The sequence below is a fragment of the Balaenoptera musculus genome, chromosome 11 (genome assembly GCF_009873245.2).
Source record: "Balaenoptera musculus isolate JJ_BM4_2016_0621 chromosome 11, mBalMus1.pri.v3, whole genome shotgun sequence".
NCBI classification, from domain to species: Eukaryota; Metazoa; Chordata; class Mammalia; order Artiodactyla; family Balaenopteridae; genus Balaenoptera; species Balaenoptera musculus.
This window is the reverse complement of record NC_045795.1, coordinates 61,687,456-61,707,841: the sequence shown is the minus strand read 5'-3', so window position 1 is coordinate 61,707,841 and position 20,386 is coordinate 61,687,456.

Genomic DNA, 20,386 nt, shown 5'->3' with positions numbered 1-20,386 from the left:
GACCTGAGACTGTGAAAACACAGGACCTTCCAAGAGTCATGCAAGAGTTACCATCACTGGACACACACTTATGAGTTGGGCTGTGCCCTCCATCTTCAGAGCCAGATGTCAACAGGAGTATTTTGGGTGCCAAGTCACATCTGGAGAAATTGGGCATTCAGGAGATTAAGAGATTGGCCCAAGCCTCATGGCAAAGAAAAGTGCTGGGACTCAGTCAGATCTGTTCCTCCAAGGCCACGCTCCTGGCTGTACCTCTCTGCCACCCCGATTTAGGCTGGTTAGGAGGTGTTTCTACTTGTTTGCCCTTTTAACCCAGAAACACAGACCCACTTATCCAATTACCACTAAGACCACACATGTTCCAAAGAAGAGGCAGCCCTCAAAGCTCACCCATCAATGGCAGTGCCAGGATTCCAACCCAGAGTCGTTGGTTCCATCCCAGGCAGAGTTCTGGAGGCAATGCTGCAATGGAGCCTGGTGTAAAAATGCGGCTGGTGGTGAAGGTGGATGGTTGAACACTGCCCCACAGGTCCTGGCAAGGCAGAGACGTGCACTTTCAAAGGAAGCCAGAAGTCCCAGTTTCAGACTCCCAAAGGAGATGTTCTCAGCTGGAGGCGCTGGAGATGACTTGGGGGACGAGCTAAGACTTCTCACTGTCACCGGGTCTCCCCAGGCCATCCTGGTCCATCCTGTTCTCATCTCCATGACCTCTCTCCCACTTTGTGCTCCAGTGACCCTGAACACACAGAGCTGCTCCACCCCTCTGGGCCTTGGCTAGGGCTGTTCCCCTTGCCTGCAGAACCCTCGCCATGCTTCACTCTGTAAACAAATCTTAAACCATCTATTATATGGGTGGCAGTGTGTCATAGTGGTTAAGGGCTTGGGATCAGGTTCTGAGATCCTGTGGCCTAGGCTCTGTTCCAGGCTGTGCTGCTGAAAAATGTGTGAATGTGGGAGAGTTATTCAGCTTCTCTACAGCTCTCGTCATAAAGTTCTGGGTAGATGGGATGTAGACAGGACCCTTGAGACACAGAGTAGACTCCTAATGTTTAACTGTAGTTGATACGGCCTGACTCACTGTACCTCACCTAGAGTGGCAGAATGTGCTTTGGGAGACAAAGATTACACGGCGTTGGCATTAATCGCTCAGACTGGCTCCAGCTGACAGCCTCTTCACGGACAGTGTTGGGTTCAAACCCCAGCTCCTCCCTTTCCAGCTAAGTGACTTTGGGCGTCTCTGACTTACTTCCCAGGGCTGTTGGGACGACAGATAAGTGCTTTGGACAGCAAAAAGCAAGTGCCATACAAATGGGAGATGTTAGTGCCAAACCGGTGCTTCCTGGAGATGAAAAACAGGCAAAAGTATGGCTTTCTAATGGTGAAGTCTCAAGCACATGCAGCCCAGAAGAGGAGCTACCTTTAGAAGCAGGCGACCTGCAAGTTCTGGGGGATCCAGCTTGGGCAGTCTCACATAAAGCTGATTCTGGGCTCAGCCAAAGCGCCGTCAGTCCTAAAGGCAAAGAACCTTGTAGAAGTTGGGCATTCAGAATGAAGAGTTCTTGATAAAATAAAGCTTTCATTCAGGGAAAGCTGAGTGTGGAACTATGCCAGACACTTACATGTTTTGTAGTGGCTCATTTACACTTATGACAACTTTGCAAGGCAGATGTCATTATACCCATTTTATAGATGAGGAAACTGAAGCTCAGAGGTGTGGCAACCTGCCCAAAGGTACACAGTCCATTAACGGTGGTGCCAGGATTGCAACCCAGAGTACCTGGTTCCAAAGTGAAAATAACTGTCACCTATTGCCATGTTACAATCTTCCTCTCCTATATTATCTTATTTGACCTTAACATCAGCCTCTGAGATAAATAAATCCCTGGCCCAGGTCCAGCTCACAGTGGTGCATCCCTGGAGCCAACTGGTGGTCATTTCTCTAGTCCTCAAATGCGTAATGTGAGTGGATATACTTGGGAGTAAAATCCCTCCTTGATTCCTTGGCCTGCGGGATGGGAGCTACCATGGCGGAAAAGGCCATATGGAAGCTTCTGAAATTGCCCCTACCCACATCACATCCCTAGGAGAATGGCAGAGACTAGTGCTCTCTTAGTATCCTAAAAGACACAAGGATCGTAGTACCCTATCTAAGCCAGAGGGTCCTGGAAGATGGCAGTGAACTGTCTCAAACTTAATTAGCTAATAGCCCCAACTGTTACCAAATGTGGTATCTTTGCTAGAGCAGATGAACAAGACTTTGTACACATGGTATGTAGCTATTAATCTGGCAAATCCATTTTATATTTCCTTCCATCCTTTATCAGAAAAAATTCACTTTCACTTGGGATGGACAGCAGTACACACTGATGGGCCTGCCAAGGGCTATGTTACCTCTCCTGCCCTCTGCCATAGTATAGTCCAAAGGGATATGTCTCACCTGTATACCCTCCAGAACACCCTTGGTCCACTGCATTGAGGAGATCATGTCATCAGAACAGAGGATTGACAAGTGACAGGTATGTTAGACACATTAACAAGACGCATGCACTCCAGTGGGTGGGAGATAAATCCTAGGAGGACTCAGGCACCCACCAGACTGTGCAAGTATTTAGGGGTCCGGTGGTGTGGGGGCACGACAGAACATGCCCTCCGACATCAAGAACACATTGGAGGGCTTCCCTGGTGGTGCAGTGGTTGAGAGTCTGCCTGCCAATGCAGGGGACATGGGTTCAAGCCCTGGTCTGGGAAGATCCCACATGCCGCGGAGCAGCTGGGCCCGTGAGTCACAACTACTGAGCCTGTGCGTCTGGAGCCTATGCTCCGCAACAAGAGAGGCCGCGATAGTGAGAGGCCCGCACACCGCGATGAAGAGTGGCCCCCGCTTGCCGCAACTGGAGGAAGCCCTCGCACAGAAACGAAGACCCAACACAGCCCTAAATAAATAAATAAATTAAAAAAAAAAAAAAGGAACACATTGGAGAATTAATGGAGAGGGTGCCGAGAGGATGGAGTGCCATCCTCCAAGAGGCACTGTATACCCTGCCATCCTAAGTCAGTGGGCATTGTATGGGGCTGTGTCCCCATTAGGGGGAGATACACAGTCTGAAAACCAAGTGGGAAGAGCCAGAGTGGCCCCAATTATTGTCACTTCTGGGAACCCAGATGGAGAATTTCAAGCCCCATCCCCAAACTGTGAGTTTAGAAATCCTGGTTTCTAGAAGAGGAAATGCTTCCACTGGTGACAGAGTGAGAATTCCATCAAACCCCAAGCTGCCCAGTCACTTTGGGCTCCTCTTGCCAAGAGACCAGCAGGAAAGGAGAAGAGTCACCTTCCTGGCATGGGTAATGGGCCCTGGTCATCAGGAGACAGTCAAGTTGCTGATACACAACGGGGGCAGGAAAGAATATGTCTGGCACCCAAGCGGTTCACTGGGATAGCTCTTGGTTCTCCTGTCCCCAATTTCAACAGGAAATAAACAAATGCATGGACCAAGAAGGGCCTGGTGATGAGGGGAGCAGACCTCTCAAGGATGAGGGTCTCAGTTACCCCATCCAAGCCACCTAACCAATGGAGATGCTAGCTCAGGGTATGGGGATACGAGGATGGTGGTAGAGGAGAGGATGATGGGTATCAGTTACACCTTCAAGTCCAGCTGCAGGGAGGAAGGAGCTGAATTCCATCCCTCTAAGCTTCCCCCTGTAAGAGTCCCCAGGAAAAGAGGTCCAGTAGAATCTGGAGGAGCTGCTTCTCAAAACTTATCATATGAAACTAGTGAATCTGAGTAGTGCGAGGGGCAGTGGACACTGTGTGAACCACCCAGATATCTCCTCCCTCCAGGACTGGAATCTCACTCCTCCGCCTGCTGATGGCTCCTGCTGAGTCTCTCTGGGACTTGCCTTCTGCTGCAGAGAACCCCCTTGCCCAAGGCCGAGCTCTGTTCACAAGGGCAGCCTGCATTCAGTACCTGGTCACTGTGACCCAGCAACCTCTTCCCCATCCAGGTCAACTTGGAAGACCTCGAAGGAACCCAGAGCTCTCCATAGGCTGGACTGAGGCCTTTGTCAAGACTGAATCATGTTCAACCTTGCCCTCTGGCCAGGTCTGCTCTCTCTATCTCCTAGAGGTCTTGATCCCAAGAGCTCCTCTCACAAGCCTGGATTTTGCAGACGAAACTATGCCAAATCTATTTCCCCGGGGAGCTGACTTGAGACAGGGACCCTCGTACAGTGAGCCTCCGCTGAAGGCTTTGGAGTATGAATCTCACCGCAACCTCAGGGGAGCAAGAAGTAGGATTTTATTTTTCTATAACTGAACCCAATATCCACAGAAGCCCCATGCTGCTGAGGTTCTGTATGCTTCCCTGGTGTGAAGTCCAAGTTTGGAAGCTTACGTTGGACTGAGGCCCCTTGAGAACCCTCCAGAAGTTCCATCCTCAACAGCCCCCTCAACTCCGCCCCCGCCTGGGGAGTCCTCTCCAGCCTCCTCACTCCCTCCCTCCCAAACCCTTCTCTCTGCCCCAAATCTTTTCAGCCAAAAGTTGTGAACCGAGGTGGGGCAAATGTGGCCCATGGAATTAGCTTGCATTCTAAAATTTTAAATTAATCATCAATAATTACAAATTAAGAAATCCCACGTAAAAATCCATATTTTTCTGCTTCTCAGGAAAGATTAGATGATCTATCCTTCAGTTCCCCTGGTAACAACTTGCTGAAGCAAGAAGGAGCTGCCCCCTTTGGTAGACCAGTTGGCTGCGGTCCTTCCTGTGGTCCAGCTGGCCTCCAGCCTGCTTCTCTCAGCCTCCTCACCTGCCTGGTGCCAGGGCTTTTGTCTTTGCTGCCCCTGGGCCTCCTTAAGGACTCAGGACTGCAGCTTTGGGAATTAAGCCTGCTTTTCACTTCTCTTGCCGAGGCAATGGTGGGGAAGAGGTTGGTGGTGGTGAGAGGGAAATGCCAAGAGAGAAAGTTCCTTGAGCTGGGTCATGAAGGCTGGGTAGCAGTTGGAAGTATCGATAGAAAGAAGAGAGGGCATCCCAGCAGATGAACCCACCTGGGCAAAGGCTGTCCCCACTGGGACAGAGTGAGGGGACCTGTCTGATTAAAGCATGGGATTGAGTTTATGGAGCAGTGGGGGAAAGGCTGGATGGGAAAATGGGGGCAGATGACAGACAGCAACCTTGACCCACCTAGATCCCAAGCTTGTGGGCAGCCGGAGGCAAAAAATTCATGACTTCTCCAAGTGTTCTGTGTTCCTGAACAACATAAACGGGAAGCAAGTGTGTTCACACCAAACCATCCTCTGCACCCAGGTCTGCACCAACCCGAAAGGCAATTCAGCTCTACCAACAATTCTGGCTAATGTTTAGTTCAAGGCTCTGTGTCAGGCACAAGGAAGAGCGGGGTACAAGGAAGGCCAACAGTGGTGGTTAGAAAACATATGTGCAAGCTCTTGAACATTCCTCACATCAAACGATGAATTCCAACTCCCCTTCCCTTGTATTTGGGACACCTTTAGTTACGTGATTCTAATCAGTAAAATACAGTGGGGATGACACTGTGTGACTTCTGAGGCCAGGTCATAAAAGGAATACAACCTCCTCCTGTCTGGCTCTCTCTCTCCATCTCTCTACCACCCTGCTGTGAGGAGGCCCAGGCCATACAGAAGGAGGCCAACTGTGGGTCAACAGCCCCAGCCGTGGTCCCACCCAAAGCCAGTATCAACCACCAGAGTGTGACTGTGAGTCCTTCAGACAATTCTTGCCCTGCCCCAGCCTCTGACTGCCCCAGCTATCACCATAAAGGTGAGCAAAATAGAAGCAGTTGTTGTTATAGTCTCTAAGTTTCGGGATAGTTTGCCGTGCAGTAACAGGTAAGTGGGCACAAATACACAGACCCAGTCCTCAGAGGACAGACAAGCCCATCTCCGGACAACATGCAGCCAAGCACAATATCTGGCACATCCTAAATGCTCCCTTAGCTGCCAGATGTTTATTCTGTTTGTTTTCAGATGGAACAAGTCAGTTCTGAACTGGGTTTCAAACACTGTGGACACACAGACTGATGGATGTGCAGTCCAGGCAGGGGCAGGGAAGGAAGGCCCCGCAGGGGTGAAGGCATTCGTGCCACATCTTGGAGTATGAGGAATAGAATTTCAGGAGCAAAGGGCAGCACAGATCACAGACACTGGGAGCTGGAAGGGGCCTTGGAGCCCCCAGTCAATCCCAGGATCCTTGGTTCAGGACTGGTGGTGAGGACCCCAGAACCCATGTCTCCAGGGCCCTATTCTGGGTGCCTCCCCTCTGCAGGCTGCCTGCATGCTGTTTCAGCCTGGGCATCCATGACCAGTTTTCTCCCTGAGAAAACTCAGGTGAGGTGTGAGGGCTTTGTTTGTCAGCTGGACCTGGTCAGTGAACTGATTGTTTTAACTGTGTGCTCTGCACTCCTTGTCTCTTATACTTATCTCATTCCCCACCTTGACCCCTGCAGGGCCCAGCAATTTCTTTTACCTACTCAGTGCTTCATCAGCCCTGGAGTAAATAACTCAGACTTCATCAGGCCCTCATTGATGAACACTTTCCTCTTGTCCTCCTGCCAACATCGGGGCTGGGTCTCCACCCGCCTTCCCTGTGAGACTGTGGCTTAGCAGGTACAACTTGAGAACCAACTTCCCAGATGAACAGCTACTTATCGTGTTTTTTAAGTTACAAAGGCAAGGTAACTACATTACAGAAAATGTTAGAAAATCAAGAAGAAAAATTATTCACGATTCCACCACCCCGCCCCGCCAGCTCATTCGCTCATCTTTGTGTATTTTCCCCCCAAACCTACACCTTTTTTTTAAAACCTGTTAGAGTCATATTTTACATTTAATTATGAATCCTGAGTTTTCCATTTAATGTTGTAGCACATACTTTTGTCATAAGTTTCTTTCCTAATGAATACGTAGCAGCATTGAGCAGCTGAACCACATTTTCTGTAACCATTACTCCACTGTTTGGCATTTAGGTGGTTTCCAGCTTTTCCCAGCAGTAAACTTCTTCCTGCCTAGAGATTTGCCCCAAAGCAGAATTAGTTTCTCAGGACAGATTCCTGGAAGAGAAATGACTGGGTCAGAAGGGGTGGAATTGTATGGTTTTGGATATGCATCCCTTGTCAAATTATCACAGTGACTTTTAAAAATCTTGAATTGTGATTATTATAGTTGATGCTGTTATTATGAACATATTAGTAGATCAATGTAGAAAACCTGGAAAGGTTGAAAGAAGCAAATCAAAATCACCCATGTTTCACCCAGCTAAAGATAATCATTATCAGTAACATATTGGTATATTCCTTTACTACATTTGTTTTTCTTTATGTAACTTTAGGGTTTTTTTTGGTTTGTTTCAGTGCATGTATGAATTAACATAATTCTGATGATACTCTAAATAAATTGGAGATTACAATTTTACTTCAGCATTACAGCTAAGCATTTTCCAGTTTATTGCACACTCTTCATAAATATCAAGTTTAAGAAATACATAATTTCCCACTGCATAGATGTATCCTCATTTACTTGCCCATTATTCTATTTGGGGACACTTAAGCTGATACCAAATTTTGGCTTTTAAAAACATTTGTCATGAATAAATTTGCAAATTATGATTTAAAAAGCAATTTGTAAGTTAGGGAAATCGAAAAATTATGGAAACTCATGACAGAAGAGTTGACTAATTGGTCTTGATTGTGGAAAAGATTAATTTAAAAACTTTCCTATCTAAAAAAAAAAAATGATTCTGAAGAACCTAGGGGCAGGACAGGAATAAAGACACAGACGTAGAAAATGGACTTGAGGACACAGGGAGGGGGAAGGGTAAGCTGGGATGAACTGAGAGAGTGGCATGGACTTATATATACTACCAAATGTAAAATAGATAGCTAGTGGGAAGCAACTGCATAGCACAGGGAGATCAGCTTGGTGCTTTGTGACCACCTAGAGGGGTGGGATAGGGAGGGTGGCAGGGAGACACAAGAAGGAGGAGATATGGGGATATATGTATATGTATAGCTGATTCACTCTGTTATAAAGCAGAAACTAACACACCACTGTAAAGCAATTATACTCCAATAAAGATGTTAAAAAAAAAAAACAACTTTCCTAGACTCATGATTGGAATTTAAATAACCAGGGGTGTTTTTGTTTTGTTTCATTTTTGACAATCATAGCAAACCCAGAGGAAAGAATACTGATTGGTAGTCGGGACACCTGGTTTTCTGATGGCTTTGCCTCTTGCTGTGTGACCTTGGGCAAGTCACACAGCCCCTCGGGACTGGATAAAATGAGCAAACTAGATGGTGCTGGCCCTGGTGCCCGCGATCCGGGCTGGTTCTCTGTCCTGCACCGACACCTTTGTAAACAGTGCCTTCCTCAGTCACCAGGTTTGAGTTGCCACCTGTTTCCTGCTCCCTGAGTAACAGAGCAGCCTGGGGACATGCATTGTATAGTCTGCAGGCCCCAGGGTGGGCTGGCAGCAGTGCCCCAGAGCAGAAGTGTGTTTGATTAACCATTAAAAACGACTGGGGACTTCCCTGGTTGTCCAGTGGTTAAGACTTTGCGCTCCCAATGCTCCTGGGTTCAATCCCTGGTCAGGGAACTAGATCCCGCATGACGCGACTAAAGATCCCACGTGCCGCAACTATAAGATCCCGCGTGCCGCAACTAAGACCCGGCAAGCCAAATACATAAATAAATACTAAAAAAAAATTTTTTTTTTTAAAGAATAATCTAGTGAAGTGGTTTAAAACAAAACAAAACGATTGATGTTGCTTCCTATGTACAGACACACTAAGATAATCAAGACTCTTGTTAGGAAGAAAGAATAAAAATCCCGAGGGCTAGAACAAGGTGATAATATGCTATTATTTGTATAAAAATAAAATATAGAGCCAGATACACATATGAAAAATATATATGGAGCTCGGGACCCAGAGAGCAGCAAAGGGCTACACAATGACCAGTGGCAATCACGCAAAGTGTGATGCTTGTTCCCCAGATAATCACTTTATTTTACACATAGGTAAGAGTTTGCTCACTGAAGAGGCCACCTGGTGAATGACACAGACATGGTTGGATGAAGTGAAGCCAGTTCCCCCAAACACTTCCTGGGCCCCCAGGCTGACCTGTGGCTGAGACCTCACCCGCCACCCCATCACCCCTGACCCCTGTTCAGCCCCATCAACAGACCAGCAAGGACTGAGCCTTCAGAAGCTAAAAAGAGAGATGGAAGGAGAGCGAAGGGACAGGGATACAGAGGGAAGGGAGTGAGAAAAAGAAAGAGTGGCCATCTTCTGAACAACCAGGAAGATCTTGGCAAAGTTCTGATGATGTTCCATTTAGAATGAGCCTTTAAAAAATGATATTCTTTAAAGCAGCCTGCCTCTCGGATGTCTTTCTGTCTCTTAGCAACTCAGAAAGGCAAAGGACTGTCCTGCCTGGGATGGGACCTGAGGTCCCAGTTGGCCCGGCCTCCAGTCCCAGCCCTGTCCTTCCAGCACAGCAACAGGTGGCCAGACCCTGACAGCCACCAGCCTCCAGGAGCGCTGGGCACCAGAACCCCTGAGAGCTCACCCCCTGAAATGAGCCACTCCAACAACCTGACAAGGCATTGAAGCGAAGCCGCTGAAGGTGTGAAGGCCCTGGGAGGGACGATAAGAAGGAGCAGAGTCAATATTTCCAGATGTCTTTTTTCTTATCTGTCGGGATTAATCTTTGGTGACAGAGCAATTAAATTGGGCAGAACCCGTGGGGGAACGAATATGAAGCAGACGTCCTGAATAATAAGGGGAGGAGGAGGAAACTGCGGAAATTGCATAGAGTGGACAGAGTCCTGCCCAAGGCGACGCACATGGCAGCAGGCAGCGGGGACCCTGGAAGACAACCAGTCGCCTGGGGCCTGAATGCCACTCACTGCTTTTGAATCTTCCGGCTGTTATTTTGCCAGGTTCCTCTGTTCTAGAGGCTGGGCTGGTTGGAAGAGAATCACTTTCTTGCTCTCTCCTCTCCACCTTCTGGCTGGGGTCAGTAGCTCTGGGCAGCAGGCCAAGGTCAGCTTGACCACAGGCCGTGATTTACTACAGAAAATTTCTCTTCTGCCCTCCTACCGACTGCCTCCTGCCACCCTTAGGACCCAAGCTAGTCAGTGTCTCCAAGTCTTTTTTATTCCTGAAAAATGACCCAGGAACCAAAGATAAAAATGTTGTCTTTCTAGTAATAGCCGATGTTTTAGAGTAGCTTGCCAGGTGCCAGGCCCTGGGTTCAGTGCCTTACGTGTAATATCCCATCTGATCCTCACAACAACCCTATCAAGTAGATGCAATTATTTATCCCCAGTTTACTGGTGAGGAAATGGACACAGAGAGGTTAACTGACTTGCCCAAGATCACACAGCAGGCTAGATTTCAAGCCAGGCAGTCTAGGAATGTGTTTCCTTAAGGACAGTAGTGCACCTCATTAATGATAAAGCTGATCAGAGGACACAGCTTAGATCTGTGGCCAAGGGACTCCTTAATACCTCACTCTTAAGTTAAACTGGTCTAGCCAGTCAGTCATGGCTGGCCGTGCCAGAAGGGGGTGGGGAGTGGGCCCTGGGGCACATCTCACAGAGGGAGCAGAGGACATCTGTACCCCAAACTGAAGAATACTTAAAATCAAGGAGGCAGGTCATCCAAGTAGGAAGAGGTGGGGTTTGAGGACCTGGCAGGCTGTTTCTTAATTCAGTTTCCACTTTTCACTGGTTCTGAAGAGTATCTATAGATGTGCCGTGAATACTGTATTTCCTCAAATCTCAAATACCATCAGTGTATCTGACACCATTATTGCAGGTACCTCTAAGAAGAAACATACTATTTTCTTACCTAATGATCTGTAAGATGCAACCCAACTTCAAAAATGTTAATATGTGAGAGAAAAAAAATGAGTGTCTCTGAGTCAATGAAATATGGTAAAAGGTTTCAAGGTGAAATAGCCTTGAGAAACCTTTTAGTTAATCAGGCCTCTTTATTGCCAGACTTGTCAGACCTTTTATTATGCTCGTGTGCTCTGAGTCTCTAAGAAGGGGTAAGGAATGAGCGTTTTCCACATGCATTGGTCCAAAGAACCTTTTCTACCAGAGTGTCCCAGAGAAAGGGCGATCTGCAGCACCAACTCAGAAAAACCTACTTTAAGGAAGAGAGGATCATGTGGGAACTGATGCCCAAACCCAGGAGTATTTAAATCTGAAGAGAAAAACATCAAACAGACATTGGAAGAAAAACCTCGGAAGAAGACTTTGGGAGGGAACTGAGGTGAGGGCTAGGGAAGAAGAGATGAGAGAAACATAGGAGGTTGACTCTTAAAAGAAATCCAAGCTCCACTCTAAATGAGAGGAATTGTAACTTTCCATCACCTAATGTGGGACTGAGCCTAGTTACCCCCTTCCAGAGAGTCCTGTATGGAAAAGTGGGGGCAGGGAGAGAAACCTGATGAGCACCACCCCAGCCACGTGATCAAGATTAATGTCAACAGTGGTAAGTCATGTTGATAGTTTGCACTTTTGATGAGATGTGATGAAAATGTCATTACCTTGTGGTCTTCCTCCCCCAAACTCATAATCCCAGTCTAATCATGAGAAAAACATCAGACAAATCACAATAGAGGGGCATCTTACTATATACCTGACTAGACTCCTCAACACTGTCAAGATCATCAAAAACAAGGAAAGGGAGAGAGACTGTATCAGCCAAGAGGAGCCTAAGAGACATGATAACTAATTGTAATGTGGGATCCTGGATCCTTAGTAAAAACTAGGGATGTCTGAATATGGACTTTAGTTAATAATAATGTATTGGTATTGCTTCATTAATTGTAACACACGTACCACACTAATGTAAGATATTAATAGGGGAAACTGTCGTGGGGGGGTACATGGGAATTCTCTGTACTATCTGCTCAATTTTTCTGTGAATCTAAAACTGTTCTAAAAAATAAAGCCTATTAATAAAAGAAAAGAAAGAAGGAAAGAATCCATAGAGACAATTATCTGTCCTGTGGGGAAAAAAAGAAAGAGTAATGTTGCTTGAATGTAACTGGAAATCACCCATCCTGACATGGACATTTTGTGCTTCAGGCAAATCTTCCAGCTGATTTGTCAGGAGTCCATGGAGGAAAATGAACTAGAGGGTGGTCATGAACATGACCATGTTTTCTTTTTTTTGTTGTTTTAAAGATCAAATTTATAGAGAGAATGTTTTGCTTATCTCTTTTAAATTTTATTTATTTATTTATGGCTGTGTTGGGTCTTCGTTTCTGTGCAAGGGCTTTCTCCAGTTGTGGCAAGTGGGGGCCACTCTTCATCGCAGTGCGCGGACCTCTCACTATCGCGGCCTCTTTTGTTGCGGAGCACAGGCTCCAGACGCGCAGGCTCAGTAATTGTGGCTCACGGGCCCAGCTGCTCCGCGGCATGTGGGATCTTCCGGGACCAGGGCTCGAACCCGTGTGCCCTGCATTGGCAGGCAGATTCTCAACCACTGCGCCACCAGGGAAGCCCTGACCATGTTTTCTGATCCCCAAATCCATTCAGGTGACCTGAAGATGGGAATCAGGACTCTTGTAGAAAATCTAAGATAGACAGTTGGGTGTATTTATTCCTCAAGTGGAAAAGAAACAGAAAGGGTACCAATATAGTAGTAGAAGCCTTCAACCTGGCCAAGAACAGCTGCAGAAATGTGATGAGAATGGGGAAAAGCAAATTAACATTTAAGAAAGGGAATTGGTTTGGGTTCTCAAGTATTTATCCCAACTAGACCTTGTTCCTGGTAAATGCTCAATAAATATATATTGCTTACTGTTGGTTTCATTCCTCCACAAATATTTTTGAAATAGTTGTAAACACTGAGCTAAAGTTTGGGGAGATCACCCAGATAAATAAAATGGGATTCTTGCCAGCCACATAACCAGAAACTCTGTGTTTCATCAACTGCAAGGCACATGTCTTAAAAACTTTTAACATCTCTGTAACTGGGGCACTTCTCATAGTCGTTGCCCACCAGTGGCAGGACGGTCACCATGACTGGACACGCTCACACTTGACCATCACTGTTCATAATGCATCACCTTCCACTGAATTATATGCATGGTTGGTTCTACGCATACGGGGTCTAACTATCATTTAAAATATCATCAAAAAGATGACAATATAATTCACTGTGGAAACAAACAGTTGGCATGGGCACAGGAAGGCATGGAAACGGGGCAGTGGGACACAAATGTAACAGCAGAGTAGCAATTATCTGTCTTTAGAGGAATGACTACAATTCCGTATTTTCTTGCAAAGCTATAACCAAGTGCTTACAGGACTTAAGAAAGGACGTAGAAGAAATAGAATTCCATTAAGCTGTTTTGTCACTGAGAAGTATGCAAAAGGATGGCAGACCACACAGCAAGCTACAACGCAAGGGAGTGTAGAGGAAACTGAGTCCCAGGGATTGATGAAGGCAATGTGACACCTCAACCACAAAAGCCAGTGTGAGCGATGCCCCTGCAACAAGGGCTGCCCAAACATCCATCCGCCAGCAACTGCTGACTTTGACTGAACTTCTACAATTCATCCGAGGAAAGAATAAAACCATGAGGTTAGTGGAAAATGAAAACACTACCTTGGTATTCTATGGCTGGCAATGTGCCATAGGTGAATTCACAGCATTTTTTCTTTCTTGGTTGTACAGAAACAATGTTTCTTACCATGGGAGCTATCTTTGATTTGCTGAAATCTACTATGTTTATTGAAGGAAGAAAAGGAACTGTCTTCATGTAGGAAAGGTTACCTTCATGATAAGGTTAGTCCTGAGGAATCTAAAGGTATCAGAACTGAGGTAACACAGTGGGCATCAGTAGCTGCTAATGTTACAAAAAGGAGACAATTGGTGCCTCCTGACAGAAGTCCACAGCCCCACCTGTGCAGTGGCCCTGCTGAAAAAATCAAGCATGAGGCAGATCAGGCCTCGAGATCCAGTTTAAAGGAACCGCAGAGGGCAAAGGTATAGGACAAACGGCCCAGTTTCTTCAACAAATAAATTTTGAGAAAAAATTAAGAGAAGGGGGAATCTACTGATTAAAATGAATTTGAAAGACATACCATGAACTTAATGGTTCACTTCCAAGGAACAGAGCAGGGAAAGGGGGAGATAGTAACTTTATGATGGAGAAGCCGAGAGACACCACTTACCCCAGAAATGAAGGTGAGCATCACCAGTGATGTCCTGTGGATGTCACCACCCCTGATGGGATGGGATGAAGTGCTCTGCCTCTGTGCTGTCCTTACCAAAATCCATATCCCCAGTCTGATCATGAGACAAACATCAGACAAACCCAGACCGGGGGACCCTCTAGAGGATACCTGGCCAGCACTCCTCAAGACTGTCAAGGTCATGAAAAATGAAAAACTGAGAAAATGTCACAGAGCAGAGGAGCCTAAGAAGACATGAAGACTAAATGCAATGTGGTATCCAAGATGGAATCTTGTAACAGAAAAAGGATATTAGTGGGGAAACTGGTGAAATCCAAGTAAAGTCTAGAGTTTAGTTAATAGTAAAGTACCAGTGTCAATTTCTTAGTTTTGACCAATCTCTCATGTTATGGAAGATATTAACATTAGAGGTACCTGGGTGAAGAGTACGTGGGATGTCTCTGTACTGACTTTGCAACTTTTCTGTAAATATAAAATTATTCCAAACTAAACAGGTTATTTTATTTTTAAAAAAGGCATACCAATCAATTGCAATACAGGAAAGGTGTTTTGATTTTGATTCAAACAACTAAACTATTAAAAATGATTTTAATGAGACAACTGTAAATTTGAACACTGACTAGATATTTGATGCTATTAAAGCATCATCATCCATTTAGTTGTAAGTGTGGTAATGGCTTTGTTGTTACCATATGATCAAGCAATTTTGCTCTGGGTATATAAACAAAAGGACTGAAGGCAGGGATTCAGATAGATACTTGTACACCCATGTTCATAGCAGCATTATTCACTATAACTAAAAGGTGAAAACAATCCAAATGTCCATTGATGGATGAACGGATAAACAAAATGCGGTATATCCATACAATGGAATATTATTCAGCCTTAAAAAGGAAGGAAATTCTGACACATGCTACAAAATGGATAAACCTTGGAGACATCATGCTAAGTGAAATAAGCCAGACACAAAAAGACAAATATTATATGATTTCATTTATATTAGATACCTAAAATAATAAAGTCATAGAGACAGAAAGTAGAATATTGGTTGCTCAGGGGATGGGGGCGGGGGAGGGAGAATGGAGAGTGGTTGTTTAATGAATACAGAGTTTCAGTTTGGGAAGATCAGAAAGTTCCAGAGGTGGATGGTGATGGTTGCACAACAAGTGCAACCTGAGCCACCTGAGGATATGGATTGGATTCATAGCCCATTAAGTGGGGTGGGAGGGCACTGCAGGCAAAGGCAGTGACCAATGGCTTTGGTGTTGTTGGGTTAGCTCTGTCTTTGCCTGTCCAGCTCCCAAACCAGTTCTGGACTAGGGAAGTCTCAGAACCTCGGCCCACACCCCTTCCCCATCCTCTCCTCCTTCTGAAACCATCTTCCTGTCACCAGGCCTGGTGTGACCATGGGGAGGGGCATTGGCCATTCTGGGGAGAAACATTTCAGCAGAGCAGTGGGGGTGGAAGCCAAGCTGCCAAGGTCAGAGGCAGGTGGTAGTGTGGTGAGTGGGCGGTGGGCATGAGGATGCCGGCAGAGTCGTACCAGGTTTTTTTAGGAAGGAGAGCTCACAGACTCCTGGCTGGACACCTGGCTTCCGCTCTGAAGGTCACTTGTTGTGTGACTTGACGGTGTCACATCCCCTCTCTGTGACTCCATCCATCAGGAGGTGACAACCAGATGAGCTCCAAGGCTCCAGCTCAGTGGTTATGACTCAGTTCCCTCTCCCGGGGGAAGAACATCTCTGAAGGCATTCTAAAGACCGTTTTCCTCCCACACTCCAAGTGAAAATATAGGAAAGAAAGAAACAAGGCTGGCAAGCACAGGCCTGACGTGGGTATGGGTCATATCCGGGGCGGTGCTCTCCGGGGAGGGCAGGGTCTGGCTTTCTTCACCCTGCGGGCAAGAGACTTACAGGGAGCTGGCTGCACAGGCTTAAAAAGGGAGGAGGGGAGAGCTCTGTCTCCTGCTTCACGTTTCCTCTTTCTTCCCCTGTCGTTTTAGCTTGACCTCCTAGGTGCCATGATTTGGGGAGGTGATGAAGTGCGGATTCCTGGGCTTCGGGTAACTTTGGGGTGAGCACAGAAGGTGCTTGGCGGCCTGCTGGCGAGTTCCTGAGTCACGCAGATGCACGTTCACGCAGCCCTCGTCCGCAGCAGCATGACTAGCTGCTCCTTGAGGATTTTCCTTATTTGTCTTACTCATCCCAGGACTGAAATTGTACCACATGGTTCCCCCTTGGGCAAATTACTTGGCAAACTGGGCTTCCCTGGTGGTGCAGTGGTTAAGAATCTGCCTGCCAATGCAGGGGACACGGGTTCGAGCCCTGGTCCGGGAAGATCCCACATGCCACGGAGCAATGAAGCCCATGGGCCACAACTACCGAGCCTGAGCTCTAGAGCCCACGAGCCACAACTACTGAAGCCGGCGTGCCTGGAGCCCGTGCTCTGCAACGAGAAGCCACCGCAATGAGAAGCGTGCGCACCGCAACAAATAGTAGCCCCCACTCGCCGCAACTAGAGAAAGCCTGCACGCAGCAACGAAGATCCAACACAGCCAAAAATAAATAAAGTTAATTAATTAATTTAAAAAAATTACTTGGCAAACTAGGAACACCTATCTCATCCCCAGACCACAGCCAACTCCTCTGTTTCAAAGCTCACAAAAGGGCCTCTGCCCAAACTGTGACTGGGAGGTTTTCTCCTTGAAACAGTGGTTGGCATTACAGTGACAGTAAGGGCTGTTTGTGCACAGAAAGAATCTCCCCGTTGTTAACTTGCTTAATCCCCTGGAAAGCAAAGTCTCAAAGAAGCTGCCTGATGCAGATAGATGTTCTTTCCACCCCTCTGTTCCAACCAGATGAAGTCCTGGCCCACCAGACACTGGCCAGTCCCACAAGGCCAGGGTCTCTGCCAGACACCTGGCATGGGCCACAATGGCCTCTTTCTGGAAGCCAGGGGCCCCACCCCTTTTTAAAATGAACACTTGCCATTCATCTTTTCAGGGTCCCAAGTTACAAGGAGCTCCCCAGGCTCAGCTGGCCGGGTTAGCAGGGCCATCCACGCATTCATTGGCTTGATGAATCCATTCATTCCCCAACTATCTGCTGAGCAGTGACTACGTACCAAGCACTGTTTTCAGCACTGGGAACATCCAGATGAGTAAAGCAGAGGCAACTTCCTGTCTTGGGGAACTGACGCTTTCGTGCTTGAATGAGATCATGAAGAAGTTGGTCTCCAGACCTCTCTTTCCAGAGTCCTACCCTCCACCCCCACCAAGCTGATACCCTCTCCTTTCATACCAATCCCCATAGCAAAGGCAATCTCAGCCACCTTTATTATGCATTTACTATGTGCTAAGCACTGTGCTAAACCTGTTACATATATTATCTCATTAATCTCTACAGCACTTTCTGAAGGACGTCCTCTCATAGCCCCAATTTGCAGGTGAGGAAACTGAGGCACATATAGAGTTGCACAAGCTGGTAGGTTGCAGAGCCTGTATTTGAATCCAGGACATCTGACTGCAGAATCGCATTGTTAGTCATTGAGCCATTCCACCTCTCTCATTTAGGTCAAATTCCTTTTTGCAGTGAATCACTTGGGTCTGCTTTCCCTTAACATTCCACGGCACCAGAAAAATCTCCTGTGATTGCCTAAGGATGAGGTTCCATTACAAGTGACTGGAAGCCCCAAATCACAGAAGCTTAAAAAAAAGTTTATTCCTCAGGGCTGTGTCACTCCACGGTGCCAGCTCCTTGTCTCTGGTTGCTCAGCCGTGTGTGGCTCGAGTGCATCTGAAGAGCACAGGTATGCTGAGGTGTGGAGTAGGCACATCTTGGCCAAACACTGTTATTATTTGAGGATCTCATCAATAAATGTAATGACTCCATTTGATTTTATTCTGTGCAATGGTTCACTCGGGAGGGACTTACACAATCCTTGGCCATACATTTTACAACTTGACTCAATCTGGTCTCCAGTTTCTCTAAGCCTAGTGTACATCACCCTGAAAATTCCTTACCTCTCCCTTGAGCTGGATCTTGTGCTTCTTGTGTCCAGAGGCAAATATATCATAAAGATAAGAAAGCTCAAATATCACTGTGCAGCCCTTCCAAAGGCATGTGCTCATCTGGTCATGTTTCTTGTAAAATTTGCAAAGGCATGTATTTCAACTGCAAAAAGAGTTTTCCCCCACCTCCCCTCTATCCCACCTCCCCTGATGCAATGCAGGATTGAGTGGCTATGGGCATTTTGGGATCTGGCTAAGGAGAAGTTGAATTGGAGATACATTTAACTGGGGGTTGCTAGGATATCTTTACGTAATGCATGGTCACTTTCGTGTCGTTGCTTGCCTTCATGCTGTAGTAGCGGCTTCCAGGAATACTCCTCCCATCCACTGCGCTGACTCATCAGGTGAGGTGACCAAAAGGAGCAAGGTCAGAGATGGTATTATATTATGAATGTGTCCTACAGTGCCCAACCAGAAGTATGTGGATAGTGGAGGAGGAGGAATCAAAGAAGCTAGTCTGGAAAATTCTTCCAATTATCAAAACTAAAATTTGAAGCAGAACATGCAGTTCTCATCATGTCTTATCAAAAATGAAGGTTTCTTTTTTCTGTCAGAAATAAATGGATAATGCAGCATATAAAATTATAAATGTCCCACACTATTTTGTTCTTTAATAAGAATCACACATATAGAATTTGTAAGAATTCCTGTATTTGTAGGGCACAACACTGTAATGTTTCTATAAACACTGAGTATTTCTATGTGTGAATTCACATGTCTAAGGTGTGCCAACAAATAAAGATTGCATCTTACCTTATCTGATGCATCTTGATGAAATCTGGAAGTTCCAGAACAGATAGTACACACGTCAGTGAAGCAAAATGAACTGAAGAAATGAATGAATGAATGATATAGAGCTGTACCAGTGAGTTAATTGTGAAGATATCACATTTTTTTTTGGATTTTGTGACATTTGGGGTATTTTTCAATTTTTTCAAGTTTGTGATTTGTTGTCATTTCTTTACTTATTCTAAATAAATAATCATTTTTCCCACTTGATCTTCTATTTGTAATTCTGTATTCTTTTTCTTAAGGTCATTAAGTTCAGCCTCACACACCTGTATCCACTCCTCTCTGTGTCTCATGCATTTCTTGCTTTAATGGAACACATCCTCCAGTATTTTCCTGAGAAAGGTGTGTGGGAGTTTGTTGTTTGGAGGTTTTGTTGGTTTTGTTTTTGTTTTAGATTTTGAATGTCTAAGTCAGAACCTTACCACTTAATTGGTAATTTGGCTGGGTATAGAATTCTTAGCTGGAAGTTATTATACCTTCAGAATTTTGAAGGTATTGCTTCATTGTCTTCCAGCTTCTAGTGTTGCTGTTGGGAAATCCAAAGCCATTTTGATTTTCATTTCTTCTCATGAGACCCTGGAAATTATCTGGAAATCATAAAATGTTCTCTTTGTTCATAGGTTCCTGAAATTTCACTGTGATGTACCTTGATGTGAGCCTATTTTATCCGTTGTGCTGGATGCTCCACGAGTCTTTAAATCTGGAAACTCATGTCATTCGGGCCTGGGAAATTTCTTGAATTATATTATTGATGATGTCATCTCTATTTCATCTGCTCTCTCTTTCTAGGAAACCCATTATTCAGATGTTGGATCTCCTGAACTGGACCTCTAATTACCTTAATTTTTCTCTGCTATTTTTTATCTTTATCTTTTTGCTTTACTTTCTGGGAAATCTTCCAACTTTTCTATTTACTTTTTAATGTCTACTATAGTTTTAAAATTTTTCTAAGAACTCTTCTGTGGGTCCCTGAATATTCATTTTTTATAAAATCCTGTTCCTACTGCATAGATACAATGTTATCTGCTACCTTTCTAAAGAAGTTAGTAATTGTTTTGCTTTGATTTGTTTTGTTTTAATCTCCTTATATAGTCTCTTTTCTCCAAGTCGCTTTTTTCTGTTTAGTTAGTTGGTTGATTTTGACTCTATCATGTTAGATGCTTTCCTCAGATGTCTTGAAATCCTACCACCTGGTCATATTTAAATGTGAGAGATCAAAAAGCTGAATTGGGGCTTCCCTGGTGGCGCAGTGGTTGAGAATCTGCCT